The 20,085-nt window shown below is 48.6% G+C and overlaps 1 protein-coding gene across 5 annotated transcripts in view; it reads right to left on the bottom strand.

Annotated features, from left to right (window-relative positions):
- TBL1X (transducin beta like 1 X-linked) overlaps positions 1 to 20,085 on the bottom strand; it is a 242,848-nt gene that overhangs the window by 132,366 nt on the left and 90,397 nt on the right. For all 5 annotated transcript variants that reach the window (XM_045472429.1, XM_045472431.1, XM_045472432.1 and 2 more), the window contains one exon: positions 19,272 to 19,345. The gene's annotated coding sequence lies outside the window, so the exon portion shown is untranslated. The remainder of the gene's footprint in view (positions 1 to 19,271; positions 19,346 to 20,085) is intronic.

Here is a 20,085-nt window from a genome sequence, read left to right as displayed (position 1 = left end):
CACAGAGCCTGCTTGGCATTCTCTCTCTCTCTGCCTCTCCCTGGCGCATCCTCTCTCTTTCAAAATAAATAAACTTTAAAACAGTGCACAGTAGCCCCGCCCCCCCCGCCCCCCCCACCCCCCGCCTTATCTGCGAAGAATACATTCTGAGATCCCCCAAGGGGGTGCCAAAAACCGCTGGTGGTATGGACCCCTGGAGAGACAACATGCTTTGTCCTCTGCCTGCATACCTATGCGAAGTTTAATCTGCAAATCAGGCACAGTAGGACAGGAACAACACCAACGAAAAAGGGACAATTATAACAATACACTGCAATAAAAGTTATGGGAGTGTGGTCTCGGCACTCTGTCTCTCAGAAGACCTTACTGTATTGCATTCATCCTTTCTCGTGATGACGGGAGGTGACAACATACTCATGATGAGATGAGTCAGGTGAATGATACAGCATCCGGCTATCACTGACCTTTGACCTACTGTCAACACAGTTGGCCGTGGGTAACGGACAGGTGGAAAGCAAGACTGCAGACTGGGGTCAGGCAGTGGAGGGCAGGGGTGGTACTGTATTTTTTAAGCACCAACAATTACTTATTTGTTGACTGAAAGAAGCTTTTTTAAATGTTTATTTATTTTTGAGAGAAAGAATGCGTGCACACGCAAGAGGAACAGAGAGAGAGGGAAACGGAGAAATGAAGTAGGATCTGTGTTCTCACCATGGAGCCCAACAAGGGGCTCAAACTCACAATCCACGAGATCATGACCTGAGCCAACATCACACGCTTCACCGACCGAGCCACCCCGGCGCCCTTGAGCACCAACAACTTTTTAAAATAAATATAAAGGAGTGTACGCACAGCCTTACAGAAACACAAAATCATCCAATATATAGTTTATGTTCTAAAGATTCAAGCAAGCATTTCTCACCAGCCCGTGTGGTCAACCGTGGTCCGTTTCCTTGGCTCGATCTGGAGCCAGACACGGGTTCTTACCTGTCCCACTGCTCACAAGTGCTGTGACCCTGAGAAAATACACTCACTTCCCTCCCAGGGATGGGATGGTGGGTCCAAGCACCTCTCAAAGGTAACCGTTCATGTGATGCACCTACCATGCCCCAGCAAAGATTTCTGGGAGCCAATGTGCTAACTAAGGAAGAACAATTCAGTCCAGATAGATCGGGGCAGGAACCACACAATCACCACAGTGGGTTGAACTGTGTCCCCTGAAAACGCACAGTAAGGTTTTAACCTCCAAGACTTGCGAATGTGACCTTACATGGAAATCACGTCTTTTGCACATGGAATCAAATTAAGTGGAGATCATCCTGGATTAGGGTGGGCCTGAAATCCAATGACTGGGATCTTCTAACAGAAAGGAGAGATTTGGGGACAGACACACAGAAGGCGGCCACATGGAGCCAGAAGCAGAGACCGGATGATGTGGCTCTAAGCCAAGAACACATGAAGACCAGAAGTGGAGACAGAAGCATGGAATAGATTCCTCCTGAGAGCCTCCAGAAGGAACCAATCTTTCCAACACCTGGATTTCAGACTTCTGAACTCCTGAGATGTGACAGAATGAATTGTTGTTTTTTTTTTTTTTTAATTTTTTTTTTTCAACGTTTATTTTTGGGACAGAGAGAGACAGAGCATGAACGGGGGAGGGGCAGAGAGAGAGGGAGACACAGAATCGGAAACAGGCTCCAGGCTCTGAGCCATCAGCCCAGAGCCTGACGCGGGGCTCGAACTCACGGACCGCGAGATCATGACCTGGCTGAAGTCGGACGCTTAACCGACTGCGCCACCCAGGCGCCCCTGTTGTTTTAAGTCATCCAGTTTGTGGTAATTGGCTATGGTGGCCAGAGAAATATATATATATGTATTATATACATGTATGTGTGTGTGTGTGTGTATATGTATTATATATATGTATTATATACGTGTGGGTATGTATATACTATATATATGTGTGTTATATACATGTGTTATATATATATATACATACATACGTATATATGTGTGTATGTGTGTGTGTGTATATATATATATATATATCCCTTCTATGTTAAAGGTGTACTCGAAAATATTTATGGGTGAAATGACACAGTGTTTTGAGATTTGCCTTAAGTTGCCCTAATTAAAAAAAAAAAAAAGAAGTGAGGGACAGATGCCGACAGTGGCTGAAACTGCGTGAAGGGCACGTGGGAGTATATGATATATTGTATACGCTTTGAGTATGTTTTTGATGATTTCCGTATTAACAGGCTAAGAGTGCATACGTAATCTGCACATATAGTTTTAAGTTTATTTATTTGAGAGAGAGAGAGAGATCACAAATGGGGAGGGGCAGAGGGGGAGAGAGAGAGAGAGAGAGAGAGAGAGAGATCATGAACAGGGGAGGGGCAGAGGGAGAGGGAGAGAGATCACAAACAGGGGAGGGGCAGAGGGAGAGGGAGAGAGAGAGATCACGAACAGGGGAGGGGCAGAGGGAGACGGAGACAGAGAGAACCCCTAGCAGGCTCTGTGCTGTCAGTGCAGAGCTTGATGCAGGGCTCGAACTCACAAACCATGAGATCGGGACCTGAGCTGAAATCAAGAGTCAGGCTTAACCGACTGAGCCACTCAGGCATCCGACGTTAATATCCATTTTACTCACTACCCTTTTCGAAAGAGAAACGACAAAAAACACCGGAACCCCATTCATTAAAACTGCTGTCGCACGCTGACCTATGGTGAGCCATCACCCGACCGAGTTTCTTGGAAGGAATCCTCAATTCAGGAAGCTCGCGTCCCTGTGTGCTTCTTCAGATGCATCCCGTCACAAGGATAAACGACACGCACACCTGTGTATATAAACCAGGGATCCTTTCTTACGTGCCCTCCACCAGCAGCACCGGAACAGAGACAATGGAATCAGCACGCTGAAAATACCGCCCTCTGCTAAGGTTACACCCCTTCAGGAATTAGGTTCCCAATGGCAAGCATCAGCACACTGCCTCCAAAGACGTGATGGGCTTACAGACCAAATTCCTGTGATGTAGGCCAAGGCCAACTATCGGACCCTAACAAGGGGGGATCACACTTAAAAAGCCTCTAGGAAAACACTCTGGAAACATTAGCTTGCAGTTCTGTAGCAATAATGAGGGATGTGACCACACTGGCGGCCAACCTTACAACACTGAACCTGCACAACGGAAGCCACCGCACAGCCTCCAGGCGCGACGGCCCTGTGGGCACCGGTTAGCCGCATTCTGGGAAAGACGGTGAAGTTTCCTGATACGTCTATTTGGCGAAGGCCGGGCCTGATTCTCATAATCCCTCCTCAGGGAACATTCTCCTGCAGCTTCACCTGAATTGCACTGGGAAGAAATGAGATCGGAGGGGCAGCCTGGAGCCAGCAGCCCTCAGGAGAAGCCCGGGCAGCATCTAAATGAAGAACCGAAAGAGAAACAGGACTTGGCTGGGCTGGGCGGTCCGCCTCCAGCAGCTCTCAGGGGTCTCTGATTTGCTCCGCATGCACTAGGTTTCCTTGGATGTGACCCTCACATCTCCAATTTCCTTTCAGAATCCGGATACCTGCACATCTGCACAGCACAGGGACTTCGCCCTCTCCCAACGACACAAGGTGCTGGCAGCCAAGCCTTCCTGGAGCACGGAGCAAAAGGAAAGTTCTGCAGAGCACGGTCTGTCAGCTGTGCACTCCTGCCGTGTCGGGCCGGATCGCCCTCTGGGCTGGGGCGTCCTGAGCACTGTAAGGCCTTGGCCAACATCCAGGGTCCGCGCCCACTGGATGCCAGGAGCACATCCCCATCAAGTCAACCAAAAATATCCTCAGACACGACCAAGTGTTGTCCAGAGGCAGGGGGCAAAAGTCCTCCTTCAGTGAAAACCAGAGTCCTACAAAATCCTCACCGAACAGCCCAATCCCTGGAACGTTCTGGGGCAAAGTATGAACTCTGCCTTTTTTTTTTTTCCTAATTTTTTTTTTTTAATGTTTACTTATTTTTGAGAGACACACAGAGTGTGAGTGGGGGAGAGGCAGACAGAGAGGGAGACACAGAATCCGAAGCAGGCTCCAGGCTCTGAGCCGTGAGCCGTGAGCCCAGAGCCCGACATGGGGCTCGAACCTGTGAACCGCGAGATCGTGACCTGAGCTAAAGTCGGACGCTCAACAGACTGAGCCACCCAGGCGCCCCACAAGCATGCAACTTTCATCGGATGCACTCAGATGGCCTTTCGGGGAGATTAAAAAAAAAATCTTTTTGAATAATTACAACGTCAGGCCTCACAGAACAGAGGTCTTTAAAATTTTAACTTAAGTATGTTGCAATTTCTAGGCAGTCAAGACGGATGGTGCAATCATTCTCCAACAGCAAGGACAAGCGTCCCACCAGTAATAGTGACAGCGGGTCGAGGATGTATCTGATTTTAACTCGCATCAAAGCCGGTTCCCAGCATGGCTCCCTTCATTTTCATGAACCCAGTTACAGCCTCCCTCAGCTCTCTGGCTTCCCTCGCTCTGCGCCCCTGGTCTGCCCTCCTCCCGGGGGAGGGAGAGAGCGGGGGTAACGCGCCGCAGCGGAGAGAAGGCCGAGTTGTAGAACAGCATCCGCCCCCCGCCCGCCCACCTCTCTTCCACATCAGCGTCCACTTCTGCCTCCCACGGGGCTTGCTGAGAGCAAAGCATTTTCCCTACGAGTGGCCACACGGGGATCCCCACATCTAAGCCGCTGGACCCAGAATCCCCAAACGTGCGGGGGACAGCCTGGGCGGCGTGAAGGAACATGACAACCGCATCTGAGCGATTCTCTTCGCCGTCACTTCCTCCCGCAGCCTCGCAAGAGGGCATCTTTGCACATCCGTCCTCCGCTCACGCGGGGGGCGGGAGAGCCAACGTAACTGCTCTCGTTCCACCTGCCGATTGTATTCAGTGAGCGTCCAGGCACGAAAGGTGGAGGCCGGTCCGTAAAAGAGGTACAATCGACGTCCCGGAAACAGTACAGGTGCCACCCCGCAGCCAGGGACAGGAAGCTCCCATCGCACCGAATTTCAGATCAGCGCGGGCGAGGATGCCGTGGACGGGGCTTCCCGGCGCACGGAGGGCGGACAGGAACATGGCACGTTTCAGATGCGTCATAGCTTCTCGCGTCACGCTGTGGTCGGGACGGATTCTGTTAGAACGAGATGCTTCAATTCTCTGCTGAAAAGGAATTTATCCGACACCTCCCTCCCCCTGTCTGTGGTTTTACTTCCCATGGTTAGCACACACAGTAATTCACACATTTCACAAATATTTAGGCGGGGGGGGGGGGGGGGGGGGTGGTGCGGACACAATAAACTGCCTGGAACCATAACATAATGCCTGCTAGTCTTTGCTTCAAGGAATTTTACATTAAATAAGATCCAAAATCCCCCTGGGGCTTTGGGTTTGCCAGAGAGCTTATTTTTCTGAATGATTTCCATTTAACTCCTTTGACAACTGTCTTATTAAGTTGCTGACACATCTGTCCTACTTACATCTCTGGTTTTTGCAAATAGGATAAAAATCATTTCCATGGGATACAAGCATCGTGGCTTCATTTTGTAAAAACAGCATCAATATTATCTGTTTGGCAAGCCATCCGAGCTTCCTCAGGACTATCTGCAGTATCCTGAAAAGAAACGGCCAATTCAAGTCCATTCTGCCGGGCACGGTCGGGCTGCCAAAGCCGCCCCCGCATCCCATCACAGGCGACCCGTTTGTCCTCAGGCACAGGGCACTGCTTGTTTTATTGCAGCATCTCATCCCACGTCGTACGGCCAACACAGCCCCATTTCAGCCCCCCGTCTCTGGGGGTTCCGTCTCTCCCTGCTCCAGCTTGGCAGAATCGAATTTTCAGTTTCAATGCTTAAACATGTACGTGTTGCTAATTACGACGCTGACCACTCGTGTTTCTCAGCATGACAAGGGCTGGTTAGGGCTACCTCTAACCACGGCCCCTTGGTTTGGGAGGGGGCAGGAAGTGGGGGACCACCTCCAACTGCTATGTGTGTTGGGGACAGGTTTACCGGTTAGCGCTCTTACAAATTCCACCGCGCCCCTTAACAGGAAGTTCGAGTTCCCTTCCAGTTATCCAATGAATCGTTTCTGTTCCTGCCAAAGGTTGCCAAGACTGGCTTGCAAAAGAGGACCTTTTCAAATGCCTTCTACATCTTTTGGGAGAGGCGAGTGAGCCAACTTGCTTTGGGCACTGCAGCTATCTCTCATTATGCTGGTGAACGTGCAGAGTTAAGGGTCACATTTCCCTAAATTCAATTTGAGAGAAAACCACGCAAAGGCAGGGAGTTTTGTTTTGCCACGCACTGTGGGAGGCTGAACAGAGTCCCTGGTCTCCACGCACTCGGTGCCACCAGCACCCTCCTCTGAGTTAGGACAATCCAAAAGGCCCCCCAGACCGCTGCCAGATGTCCAGGGAAGGGGTGGGGGCGACGACGACTGCAAAACTACCCACTGGAGAGTCCCTGTTCTGAAGGGGTCGGGTGCCACCTCGGTTTCCAGGTATCCACCAGGTCTTTATTTAGACCTAGTTTGTACGGCGTTTCTCGAAACACGTCCCCGTCTCAAACCACCACGAGCCTCACTGCACTCCAGCACCAGACAAAGCTCCCAAACCATCCTCCCTGTTCAATCAGGGCGGCCCCTGGCCACATGCGCCTATTTAATCATGGGTGAATTAAAACTAAACAAAACCCTTGGGGCGCCTGGGTGGCGCAGTCGGTTAAGCGTCTGACTTCAGCCAGGTCCCGATCTCGCGGTCCGGGAGTTCGAGCCCCGCGTCGGGCTCTGGGCTGATGGCTCAGAGCCTGGAGCCTGTTTCCGATTCTGTGTCTCCCTCTCTCTCTGCCCCTCCCCCGTTCATTCTCTGTCTCTCTCTGTCCCAAAAATAAATAAACGTTGAAAAAAAAAAATTAAAAAAAAACAAAACAAAACAAAACAAACAAACAAACAAAAAAACTAAACAAAACCCGTAACTCAGTTCCTGGGGTGCATGAGGCTCGTTTCAAATGCTCTAGGGTCCCAGGTGGCTAGTGGGTACCGCACTGAACACGCGGATGTGAATGGTTCCATCTTGGCGCAGACAGTTCGGCTGGAGGCGACCCTTCGTTATCGGAGAAGTTCTTCACTGACCTAACACCTGTGCAACCTTCTGGAAGACCTCGGGAAAACAACTGGCGGGCACCTTCAAACTAACACCACACACAGTTGGGGCTTGGCACTTGGGAAAATAAGAAAAACTCTCTTTGTGCCGACGTCACGCTATTCAAAGAAATCTGGAATTTCTACAAACTGACCACTTGATCTTCACCTCGTAATTTTACACACTGCGTTTTTGGGGCACCTGGGTGTTCCAATTAGTTAAGCACCCAACTCCTTGTTTCAGCTCAGGTCATAATCTCACAGCTTCGTGAGTTTGAGCCCCGCGTCAGGTTCTGTGCTGACAGCATGGAGCCTGCTTGGGATTCTCGGTCTCCCTCTCTCTGCGCTCCCCGACGCGTGCTGTCTCTGTCTCAATATAAATAAATAAGCTTACAAAAAAGAATTGCGTGTGTGTATGTATCTATCTATCTATATTTTTTACTGAAGTATGACATAGGATGTTCTATCAGTTTCAGGTGTACAATATATTCAAGGAAAAAAACATTTACTCTAAATTTACATGAAAAAAGTATAAAGTTGGAAATATTTAGATTGGCCTAAAATTGCAAATTTGGGCAAAAGCAAAAGGGTGGACACCCACTTCAATGACTCATCTAAGCAAGATCTGTGGACCCGTGTAAATGACCTGCCTCATTTCACTGCGTAATCCCGTCGTCTCCGACCGACCTGGCCCCCGTTTTGGTCTTCTGGAACTGTCCGCCATCTAGAAACCTGTTCTAGACACTGCACCCCCTCTCACAGCACTGGCATCTGCTCAAATATGGAGACACACAGACCCACACAGAGCACTTTCACACCCACCGGTTCCACCCAACCCAGGGAAGGACACGTGAGCTACGAAATCGGCAACAGCTTTGTTATGCTATGCTTTGAGAGGAGTTGGGGGCAAAAAGATCAAAACACAAAAGTACACTCATCTCTTGGGGCGCATGGATGGCTCAATCGGTTAAGTGTCTGACTTTGGCTCAGGTCATGATGTCACGGTTCGCGGGTTTGAGCCCCGCGTCGTGCTCTGGGCTGACAGCTCAGAGCCTGGAGCCTGCTTCGGACTCTGTGTGTGTCTCTCTCTCTGCCCCTCCCCTGCTTGTACTCTGTCTCACTTTGTCTGTCTCTCAACAATAAACATTAAAAAAAAAAAAATTTTTTTTTTAAAGTACAATTATCTCACATAGAACTTAAAATCATAAAAGTAACTTTTTTTTTTTAAGAGGGAGAAAGAGCGTGCGTGTGAGCAGGGGAGAGGGGCAGAGGGAGACAGAATCTTACCCACGCTGCACACTCAGCGTGGAGCCCGATGCAGGGCTCTGTCCCATGACCCTGGAATCTGAAATCCAGAGTTGGACGCCCCACCGACTAAGCCACTCAGGCACCCCAATAATCAAAATAATTTTTAAAATGTAAAGCTGCATCTTAAAAACCTTCCTATATCATTCTTTTTTTTTTTTTTTTTTAATTTTTTTTTTCAACGTTTATTTATTTTTGGGACAGAGAGAGACAGAGCATGAACGGGGGAGGGGCAGAGAGAGAGGGAGACACAGAATCGGAAACAGGCTCCAGGCTCTGAGCCATCAGCCCAGAGCCCGACGCGGGGCTCGAACTCACGGACCGCGAGATCGTGACCTGGCTGAAGTCGGACGCTTAACCGACTGCGCCACCCAGGCGCCCCAAAACCTTCCTATATCATTCTGATAGCCAACAGTTCATTGGGTCATCTTGATCCTAGCTTACATACATCCCCACAAAAACTTCCACTGGAATGTTCAGGGTAGCATTATTCATGCGGTCAAACGGTGGAAACCACCCAAGTGCCCGTCAACTGATGAACAGACAGACACAACGGGGTCAATCCATACGACGGAGTGGCAAAAGGAATGAATCACTGACACGTGCTACAACGTGGATGAGCCTTGAAAACATTATGCAAAGTAAAAGAAGTCACCAAAGGCCACATAGAGTATGATTCCCTTTCTACAAAATGTCCCAAACTGGTCAATCCTGAGGGTCACAGGCTAGCAGCTGCCAGGAGCCATGGAGGAAGAAATGGGCAGCCACTGTTAAGGGGCATGGGGTTTCTTCCGAGGGGCGTTGAAAATACGCTAAAATTAACATCTTGGTGAAGGATGTACAACTCTGTGAATACACCAAACACCATCAAATCAGATACTTTAAATGAATGAATGTGACAGTATGTGAATTATGTGTCAATAAAGCTGTTGAAAAAACTGCCTCTGGCTAACGATGTTCTGGCCCACCTAGCACAGGGGTGCGTGATGAACACACTAATGAAGCTCACTTATCTTTAGACAGTTAATACAGCCCAGCACAGGGCATTTCCACTCCGATGATGTGACGAGGTGCTGGTGGCCGGGGGACACTCACTCGCCTGTATCAACAGAGAGGTAACGTTTTCAGAACTGTTTCTGCACTTTCTAGACAGGACACGTCTTTCTTGCTGGGGACTCTCAGACAGACGGGGCAATGGGTCCTACCCGTTCACCTGAGGCCCCTGTCCTCCATAATTCTACATAACGTGCGTCCCAGCCCAGGCGCGGGAGGCAAATCGCCAAGCAGACCTTCTTGCGTCTAAGCATCATCTTGTGGTGTGCTCGGGGCATCAGCTGAAGTCAAAGCAACGATCCCCAAACTCGATCAGATCACTGCCATTTTCAAATCCCGACGTGGCCCCGTATCCCCCATAATGATCTGCAGGTGCTTCTGTCCTCTCGATGAGGTCTCACTGAAGGCGACAGGCTGCGTGTCCTAAGATGCCTGGGAGTGTCCCCTTGATGCTGGCCCTCTCCTGAACCTGTACCCGGCCGACACACGGCCCCCCTCAACCACGAAAGAAATACACCTGACCACTTGTTTTTGCCTCTGGGGATGCGGAATAACTCTGCCTGCATTCCAGGAGACTCCTGTGAAGGACACCGCTGAGAACTCATTCTTGGCCCACAGGAAGGCCGGACCGCAGCAGGACAGCATTAACCCCAAACCAGAGAAGACGTGCCACGAGAAATCTATCCCTAACAGGGTGATGGATTCAGCGCCAATCGGGTCACGCCAGCCCTTGCTAGCCACGGTCCAGAATTTCTTTATTCATAGCTTAACAACTCCCCACAGCTGCAGAGTTTAGAGGTTTCAAGAGCCATAAATCCATCTGTTCTCTCCTTATCTGAATTTCATACGAGATTAATATTCTACCTACATCCGCTGACAAAGACAAATAGCTCCCGAGCACGGAATGACGCTATTCTATGTAAGTCAACACTGGGAAGGGAACTCGGTGCAAACGTGGTATTTGCAACTGAAATCTGGAGTCTCAAGGAATACGTACCTTGTGAGCCAAACACTGTGTGGTCACACAGAAAACTGTCTTTAAAACGGGTGTAAAAATTACTAAAGGTCATACACCCTGCCCTCTACTGCTATCAAATGCGGTGAGCTCCGTGAAATCACGAAGGCACCCAATAATGTAATTAACTTGATAAAGACACCATAAATTAAATTTTAAATCATACTGAAAATGAATCAGCAATGTAACATAAACAAGAAATGCAGCCCCCGGTCTTAGCCAGAAAGCCCTCCTGCTAGGAGGACTTGCCTCACCAAGGAAGCTTTTCTTTAGGTTTACGAAACGGCAAGTGGATAACCGTCTAATCCCATCGGTTCGAAATAAAAAAGTAGACGTGCATTGTGAAGAACTCAGAAACGCCACCAAAGCACTTTGTTTTGTAAGGCAAACCGCTACAGATACTGTAGACTGTGTGACAGGTTTTCAACGATTTCACGGAGCTCCGTGCTCGCCCGCTACGTTTTCCACCCCCAACCAAAAACGAAATCGAATCTTTGGTGTGCCGCCATAGGAACCGTCCCGCTCCAACCCTGGCACCCAGCGCTCAGAAGGCACTCATTATCTGCAGAACAAACGAACAGATAAATCGGCAGCAATTCTGCTGCCCTACTTTGCACCACAACGTCAAAAGAAACTCATTCTGATTGCTGCATGTAAATAAAGTTATAAACTCATCACAGGTGAACGATACTCCTGTTAAGTAAAGAGCAGGTGGTTTAGGATTAAGTACTGCGATAATATGCGGGGACAGAGTCAGGTCCCAAAGTCAGAACGCCAGTTTTCACAGATGATGCTTCAACTACAGACACCACACGGCAGAATAACCAAAACTCTTTTCACGTAAAGACTTCGACGTGCTGACTGCAAAGGGTCTCAGAAGTTGACACGCACAGAGTCAAAGTTTATACTTTTGCAGAGAAGTGAGGTCCCAGGAGGTGGGAAGAAGAAATGCCATTCGGGGACTGTTGGCGGACGGTTACTTGTCAAAGAGACTTGTGGCCAGAGGCACGCGAGGGGAGGGAGGGAGGCAGGAAAGAGATCTCATTTCAAGAGAGCATGGCGGGAAGTCGAAGGGTGTGGGTACCTCTCGGGACACTTCTACTGTGTGAAACTCTTCTTTCACTCACTGCTCTCTCCTTTGGAAGCTAAGGGAATAAAGAAACACATGGGACAAATGTATGAAGTCATCTCAGAAGAGGGCAGCTGACCCTTGAGCGATTCAGGGGGTAGGGACACCCACCCCTCACAGCTGAAAATCTGTGTAAACCTTCTGACTCCCCCAAAATGAACAACCTACTGTTAACCAGGAGCCTTATCCATTAACATCAACACTCGATTTATACATATTTTGTATGTGGTACACATTGCATACTGTATTCTTTTTTTCAAAAAAAAAAAAGAAAAGTTTATTTTGAGACAGCGTGAGCAGGGGAGGGGCAGAGAGAGAGGGAGACAGGGAATCCCAAGCAGGCTCCACCCTGTCAGCTCGGAGTCTGACGAGGGGCTTGATCTCACAAACCAAACCCTGAGAACATGACCTGACCAAAATCAAGAGTTGGAAGCTTGACCAAAGGAGCCACCCAGGTGCCAACAGACTGTGGGGTTTTTTTTTTTTATTTAAAAAATTTTTAATGTTTATTCACTTAGAGAGAGATAGAACAGAAGAGAAGAGAGACAGAAAGAGATAGCGTGAGTGAGCACGCAAGTAGGGAAGGGCACAGAGAAGGAGACACAGAATCCCAAGCAGGTGGGGCATCTGGGTGGCTCAGGTGGTTGAGCATCCGACTTTGGCTCAGGTCGTGATCTTGCCACGCGTGAGTTTGAGCCCCGTGTCAGGCTCTATGCTGACAGCTCAGAGCCTGGAGCCTGCTTCAGATTCTGTGCTTCCCTCTTTCTCCATCCCTCCCGTGCCTGTGCTCTGTCTCTCTTAAAATTAAGTAAACATTAAAAAAATAAATTAACAACAACAAAAAAAGAATCCCAAGCAGGCTCCACGGCATCAGAGCAGAGCCTCATGTGGGGCCTGAACTCACAAACCGTGAGATCATCACCCAACCCGAGACCAAGAGTCAGGACACTTGACTGACCATGCCACCCAGGCACCCACCCCCAACATACTATATCCTTAAAGTAAGGTGGTGAAAAGAAAATATAAGAAAATCACATGGAAAAGAAAATAGATTTACAAGACGGCACTGTACTTATCGAAAAATCTGCGTCTAAGTGGATGGCGCAGTTCAGACCTGTGTATTCAAGGGTCAACTGCAGTTCCCAAAATAGTAGAATGTTGTCTTAACTGCACCTGAGGACGTGCATGAAGAAAGCTGTGGCATTTTCTGTGTGGGTACAACATGCTTTCAGCACACACCAACCAGAATCATTTGCTATGTCTACTTTTTTTTGTTTTTCTTAAGGGAGAAAGTGAGAGAGAGCCAGTGCAAGCAGGGGAGAGGGGCAGGGTGGGTAGGGAAAGAGAGAGAGAAAGAGAGGAAGGAAGGGAGAGAGTTGGAGAAAGGGAGGGAGGGAGGGAGAGAGAGAGAAACAGAGAAAGAGAGAGAGAAAGGGAGAGAGGGGGAGAGAGAGAGGGAGAGAGAGAGAAAGAGGGAAAGAAAGAGAGAAAGAAAGAAAGAAAGAAAGAAAGAAAGAAAAGAAAAGAAAGAGAGAAAGAAAGAAAGAAAGAAAGAAAGAAAGAAAGAAAGAAAAGAAAAGAGAAAGAAAGAAAGAAAGAAAGAAAGAAAGAAAGAAAGAAAGAAAGAAAGAAAGAAAGAAAGAAAGAAAGAAAACCAAACCAAACCCCAAACAGGCTCCAAGCCCAACAAAGGGCTGGATCCCACAACCCTGGGATCATGACCTGGGCTGAAATCAAGAGTCGAATGCTCAATGGACTGACCCACCCAGGTGTCCCCATTTACTAGGTCTAAAAAACAGTGATGGTCCAGACATAATGGATTCAACTTCAAAATATTTCTTTGTAAACCACTCAACCGCCCAACGATGGATGAACAGATAAAATGTGGTCTCTATACACAAAAGAATATCATTCAGCCTTGAAAAGGAAGGAGATTCTGACACCTGCCAGAACATGGATGAACCTGGGAGATATTATACTGACTGAAATAAACCAGACACGAAAAGACAAATACTGTCTGACTCCTCTTATAGAGATACCTAGAACGGGCAAATCTGTAGACACACAAAGTGGAAGGGTGGGTGAGGGGCTACAGCGAGGAACTGGGATTCAGGGTTTAATGGCTCAGAGTTTTGGTTTGGGAAGATGACAAAAGTTACACAACAATGTGAACTTAATAACATTGAGATGAAACTCAAAAATGGTTAAGACAGGGGCGCCTGGGTGGCTCACTGGGTTAAACGTCCCGCTCTTTTTTTTTTTTTTTTTTTTTATGTTTCTTTTTGAGAGAGAGGTAAGAGCGTAAGCAGGGGAGGGGCAGAGAGAGAAGGAGACACAGAATCCAAAGCAGGCTCCAGGCTCTGAGCCGTCAGCACAGAGCCTGATGTGGGGCTCAAACTCATGGACCTCAAGATCATGACCTAAGCTCAAGTCATATGCTTAACCAACTGAACCACCCAGGCGCCCCTAAACATTCAACTCCTGATTTGGCCTCAGGTCATGATCTCACGGTTTGTGAGTTTGAGCCCTGAGACGGCTCTGCACTGACAGTGTGGAGACTGTTTGGGATTCTGTCTCTCCCTCTCTCTCTCTGCCCCTCCCCTGTTCGTGTGTTCCCTCTCAAAAATGACGAATAACCTTTTGAAAAAAAAAAAAAGATCCTTTCTCTCACTCTCTGACTTCCCTTCACTCATACAAGCTCTCTCTTTCAAAAAAAAAAAAAGTTAAGATAGTAAATTATACATCATGTGTATTTCATCACAATAAAAAAGAATCCTTTGTAAATCTGACTTAAATAGGTATTAAGCAAAGCATGACCTTTCCATTATAGTCTTTTTGTAGGGGAGTATTTTCATGTTGAAAATAAAATAAAAATCTGCTAAAATAAAAATCCATTAAAAATCTGCTAACTGTGCATACAGAGGTCTTATAAAGGTGGGGAATTTGAAAAATTACATAATTATTCTAAGTAATAAATTCAGAATTCCTCCTGACCATAAAGAAATCACAAATTACACAAATTATTTTCCTTGATAGATTATAAGTTAAATGAAGTTAAACAGATTTGATGCCTATGAATTATACGTACGATCATGTTGTCATAACTGTGTTTCCTAATGCAAAGAGAAACATTATTTAGGAATCGCAGTTGTGGCTATAACCTTATTCTTTTCCAAATCTGTAGTTATATGGAGTGTTGGAGTCACGGTAGGAGAGCTAAAAGTGTAACTCCTCACCACAATGCTTCACACCCATAAGCACACTGAATAGTCGTACTATGAAGAAGACAGAGGGCGACAATTTACATATGCACGGTTTTGGGTCATATCCCACACCAGCCAACCTCCATACTATCAATATCTGAGCCAGACAACTCTTTGGTGTGGGAGGGTGGGAGGGAGGCCGTCCCGTGCGCTGGAGGACGTTAACAGCATCCGAGTCCTACTCTCTAGAGGTCAATATCCCACCCACGCACACCCCAGTCCTGAAAAATATGTCTCCAGACTTTGTCAAGTGTCCCCTGGGGGGCGGGGGGGCACTCTAGTTGACAAGCAGTGTCCTGAACGGAGAGACACTTGGGAACATTAAGGGTTATAGTGGAACCATTAAGAAAAACAACATACTTTGATTTATTACAAGAGACAGAAGAGTAGAGTTTTGTCAGAAACGAAAGAATTCTTTCATCATTTTGAGGACCTTTCCTAGCCATGTTACACCCAGAATCTAAATCCAAGTTCAAGAGTTTATTCTTGAGTTTAACTCATCAAGAACTTAATTAACGTCCATGTGAGTCAAAATTCCACCATGAAGAAACTCACTAGACTTTCAATCCCTTAGTTGGGAAGACGGCACACTTTTCCCAGTCTGCTTGGGCTTAAGACAAAGGAATACCCAGCTTCTCACAAGAGAGCAGTTTTCCTGATAACCTGGAGGCAGCGTCTACATGGCTTTGCGTGTGCATTCTGGGCATTTGAGAAAGCAGGTGAAGACAAATGTGGTTTGAAAGGAAAGAACACTAAGTAAATCTGAACGGCAGATTGAAAGGCAGAACGGAAAGCTGAATCGTGCTATCCAACAGCACCCCACCGAGGACTCTTCATCAGCTGGAGACCACACAAGGCAACTGTCCTGCCCAATTATCCACACGGAACTGATACCTTTAAATCAAGAAGCTATGGTTCCCAAGGCACCTGTGAAGCTTTATTGCTTTTGATACAATGGATCAGCAACACCCCACTCTGCCCCAGTGCACCCTAAACCCGCTGAAAGACCCCTCAGGGGCACCACCTTCACCAAGTTGAGTGTGAAAACCCCCATAGGTGGGTTAGTCTGCAACATGGTGCACAGCCCAGGTGACACACACCAGAGGCCCTATCTTGTCCCTACTTCAATGTCCACTTCTAATCTATGCGAACAGGTAACCACCCCTTCAGGCTCCACGGCACCATTTCCCCGAGCCATGGCGCTCTTTGATTACAACTACCTGGGCCACTACGCTCTCCTTAGATTGTCTGAATAAAAAGGAACTGGTGGGAATTGGTCGCCCATCCCATGACTTAGACCTCAAAAAGGACAGCAATCCGAGAAAAAGGAGAAAGCCCAAGGCAAGCGTTTAGAGTAAGCCCAACACACACACACACACACACACACACACACACACACACACACACACTCTACAGTGGGCAAACAGAATACAGCCCAAAAGCAAACAGTGAGTACTTAGGGGTCCTCGATCACTTCCAGGCTCTGGACAGGGAGGGCGAGTGAGGGAAGGAGACGGGGAGGCAGGAATGCCCACGGAGGGGCAAACGGGTGGCTCAGTCGGTTAAGCATCCAACTTCGGCTCAGGTCATGATCTCACGGTCCGTGGGTTCAAGCCCCACATCGGGCTCTATACTGACAGATTGGAGCCTGCTTCCGATTCTGTGTGTGTGTGTGTGTGTGTGTGTGTGTGTGTGTGTGTGTGTGTCTCTCTCTCTCTCTCTCTCTGCCCCTCCCACACTCATGCTCTGTCTCTCAAAATGAAACATTAAAAAAACTTTTTCAAAGGCACGAGCTGCTGACACCCACAACTCGATTGCATTGTCCGGGGCCTGAGGCGGAGTGAACGAAGGCAGTCTCCCAAGGCCAGATGCCGTGTATGTAACACTCCCGACGTGACAGAATTGTACACATGGAGAACCCAGCGGCTGCCAGGTGCTGGAGAGGGTGACATAAAGGAGTATCATGAGGAGCGTTCCCGGCGATGGAACGGTTCCACGTCTGCGTCAGACTCACCAGCGGCTGCACGCACAGGTGTGAGAACATTCCATACGCAGTCCGTGCAAGCACGCACACGCACACAAACGCACAAGCGCATGTGACAACTGGTGAGGTCCACGGACAGCGTGCATCTGAGTCAACAGTGCCAACCCCCATTTCCTCCTGTGAGAGCTCAGGAAGATGCAAGACGGAAGGTGGGGAGAATACTCTGGAACTCACCGTACTGTTTCTCGCAACTTCTTGCCAAGTTGAACGTTAATTCAGAATAGAAGCTTTCAAGATAACTGTCTGATGGATGAACGGATAAACAAAATGTGGTCTATTCGTACAACGGAATAGTACTTGGCTATAAAACGGCATGAAGGACAGACACGTGCGACAACACAGGTGAGCGTCGAAAACGGTCCGCTGGGGCGCCTGGGTGGCTCAGTCGGTTGAGCATCTGACTTCGGCCCAGGTCATGATCTCTCAGGTTTGTGGGTTTGAGCCCCGCATCGGGCTGTGTGCGGACAGCTCAGAGCCTGGAGCCTGCTTCGGATTCTGTGTCTCCCTCTCTGTCTGACCCTCCCCCGCTCGCGCTCACTCTCTCTCTCAAAAATAAATAAAACGTGAAAAAAAATTTTTTTAAAGAAAAAGAAAACAGTCCGCTGAATCAGGAGTCAGACACAAAGAACACAGCCCACAGGGCTCTCTTCACACCCAGGAACGCGTGAATGCGCCGACACAGGAAGTAGCCGGCTGCCTGCCAGGGACACGGGGAGGCGGCAACAGCGAGCGACACTGTGACAACAGTCCATGCAAGGCTCCAGCTACAGGCTGTGGTGCTGGGCGCACAGCCCCGGGTACACACCGGAAAACTGCGGAACTGCATGCTTTCGGTGAGTCAACGGTCACCTGTGTGGATTCTCTCAATAAAGTGCTTACCAAAAACCGGCACCATCTGGCACCCAGTAGGTGCTTTTTGAGGTATTTCGTCACCATTTACTGTTCCTTCCTCCCCGTGGGGGGTCACCCCTGGTGTTCTTTCAGGCCCGGGGTGTCCCTCTGATACCGATGGGCTCGCATTCCACACGTGTGTCCAGGTACGTACGAGACGGGAGTTCTACCACTACAGCAAGTCTCCTCGGAATATTCTGTACGCAGGGGTACGTACAAAGTTCACGCCCTTTCTGTTCCTCCACCACCCCCTCAATTCCACCAGCCTGATCTATCAACTTTCTCCAATGAAAAAAAATAAGAGAAGAAAGCTTTCTTGTTCCTGGCTCCTCACCTCTGCCCACAGACTCGGTCCCCCATCCAGAACATAACTTCTTCAGTCTGCGTCCAAACTCCACCCGTCACCAAGCCCACCTGGAGTCTCCCCTCCAGGAGGAAGGTCCAGCCTTCCTCGGTGCTCTGGCACATGCCGGTAGAATTCCTCAGAATTCGCTCAGCAGGGAATGTCTACACCATCCCAGGGCCACCCGTCCACACCATGCCTTTGTGTCGCACCCCCCACTTCACGCACCTGTAATGCTTACCCCCCCAGAACAAGACCCATCTCACACCTCTGTGTAGACTCCGCAATACTCCGGAAGGAACAGATCCCAAGCACGGTCCTCCCAGAGGGGACAGATTTTCCATACAAAGTGCGCTGGAAAGGACCTTCTTGACTCAAGAGGGAATTAGGCCTTCTTGGGAACTGGATGCATTACAAGGGCCAAGACGACAGTTCCAGACCCCACAAGGCCCCGTTCTAAGTGACCGGGGATTCTCTCTGCTCTAACGACAGTCCAGGCAGGGCTCAGAATGAAGGAAATCAGCCCCGCGGGGGCCTACGTCACAGGCCAGGCTGCCTCAGAGTGGTGCCCAAGCAAGGATTTTATGGAAAATGCTGGCTGGTCCTCAAGGAGCCCATCGGTAGCCCGTCATCTTCCAGACACTTTCTGAGAAGAGCAAATAAGACTAAGGGAGCCTGTGGCAGACAAAGAGTCAAAAGCCACTGTTTGTTGTAAATCAGCCTTCTGAGGACAAATTAAGTACCTCAAAAGTGTATGCTAGAGAACAGCAGAAACGAGGCTTCTCGCAAAAGCGCACACATTTTAAGAATGACCTCCATTTCTGTTTCCTAAAATTTCTGACTTCCAGAAGCTAAACAAAAAAAAAAAAAGAAGTGTTATGCAGACATATTTTTTCTGTGCTAGCAAAATCACCTGTTACAAGAAATCCTGAGACATCACCGTTTTCCAATACTCAGCGCCAGTGCAGTACCGTTTCATTTTTAAGCACAGAAAATACGGAGAGGTCGACAGGATATTTATCACATAATAAGCAATCCATTTTACAATTTCACTTACTCAGAGCCAAAGGTAGGCAAATCCCTTCTTCCTTCGAGGGTTTATTTTGAGGCCCGCTTTCTGTCTTCGGTTACCTGTTAATGAAAAATACGCAAAGTAAGGCAAAAGCGTCCACGCAGAGACCGCTCGAGGCCAGCAGGTACGTGAATCGGGGCTATTGCAAAACCAAAATACTAATTGTGTCCAATGCCACACAAGAGCCAAGGGTGAATCTTAGGCTCCCTCCCCTCTTTAAAGCACACGATGACACTGTTCACACGGAGCCGTTCAAAACGTTCATTATTGCAGAACCAATTACGATCACATCACCAGGGAATTTCAGTAACTGAAAAATCGACTCGGCTCTTACCAGACACGTTCTTCTCTACCCTCCAAAAACAAGCTAAGTGAAAACGCAGGTGTTTCTAGGTTTAGCCCAAGTCAGAAAGTTTTCTCCTGACAACAACTGCCGTTCGGCCTTGTGGAAGACGGAAACAGCGCTCGGCGCCACTCCGGTCTTAGAGACACATGGGTCTTGTGGGGTTTCCCCAACCTGGCAGTGGAAAGGAGGGAATGTGAGCATGGAACAGCAGGGACAATAAACAAAGCAAATGGACAGCAAGATCATTTCGGATGACAGAACTATGGAAACCCCAGCTGGTGGCGGGACAGAGTCACCAGAGTTCCGGTGGGGCCAGGGGCAGCATTCTTGGAGGAGGGAGCATGTGAGCGCGGGCGAGGGAAGCCAGGCTGCAGACACAGCAAGTGCAAATGTCCTGTGGTGAGAATGATCTTGGCCAAGAGGGAGGAAGTCTGGCGGGCTGGGCACCAGAGG

Source organism: Leopardus geoffroyi, chromosome X, assembly GCF_018350155.1.
Source record: "Leopardus geoffroyi isolate Oge1 chromosome X, O.geoffroyi_Oge1_pat1.0, whole genome shotgun sequence".
NCBI classification, from domain to species: domain Eukaryota; kingdom Metazoa; phylum Chordata; class Mammalia; order Carnivora; family Felidae; genus Leopardus; species Leopardus geoffroyi.
This window is presented reverse-complemented; position numbering and strand designations above follow the sequence as displayed.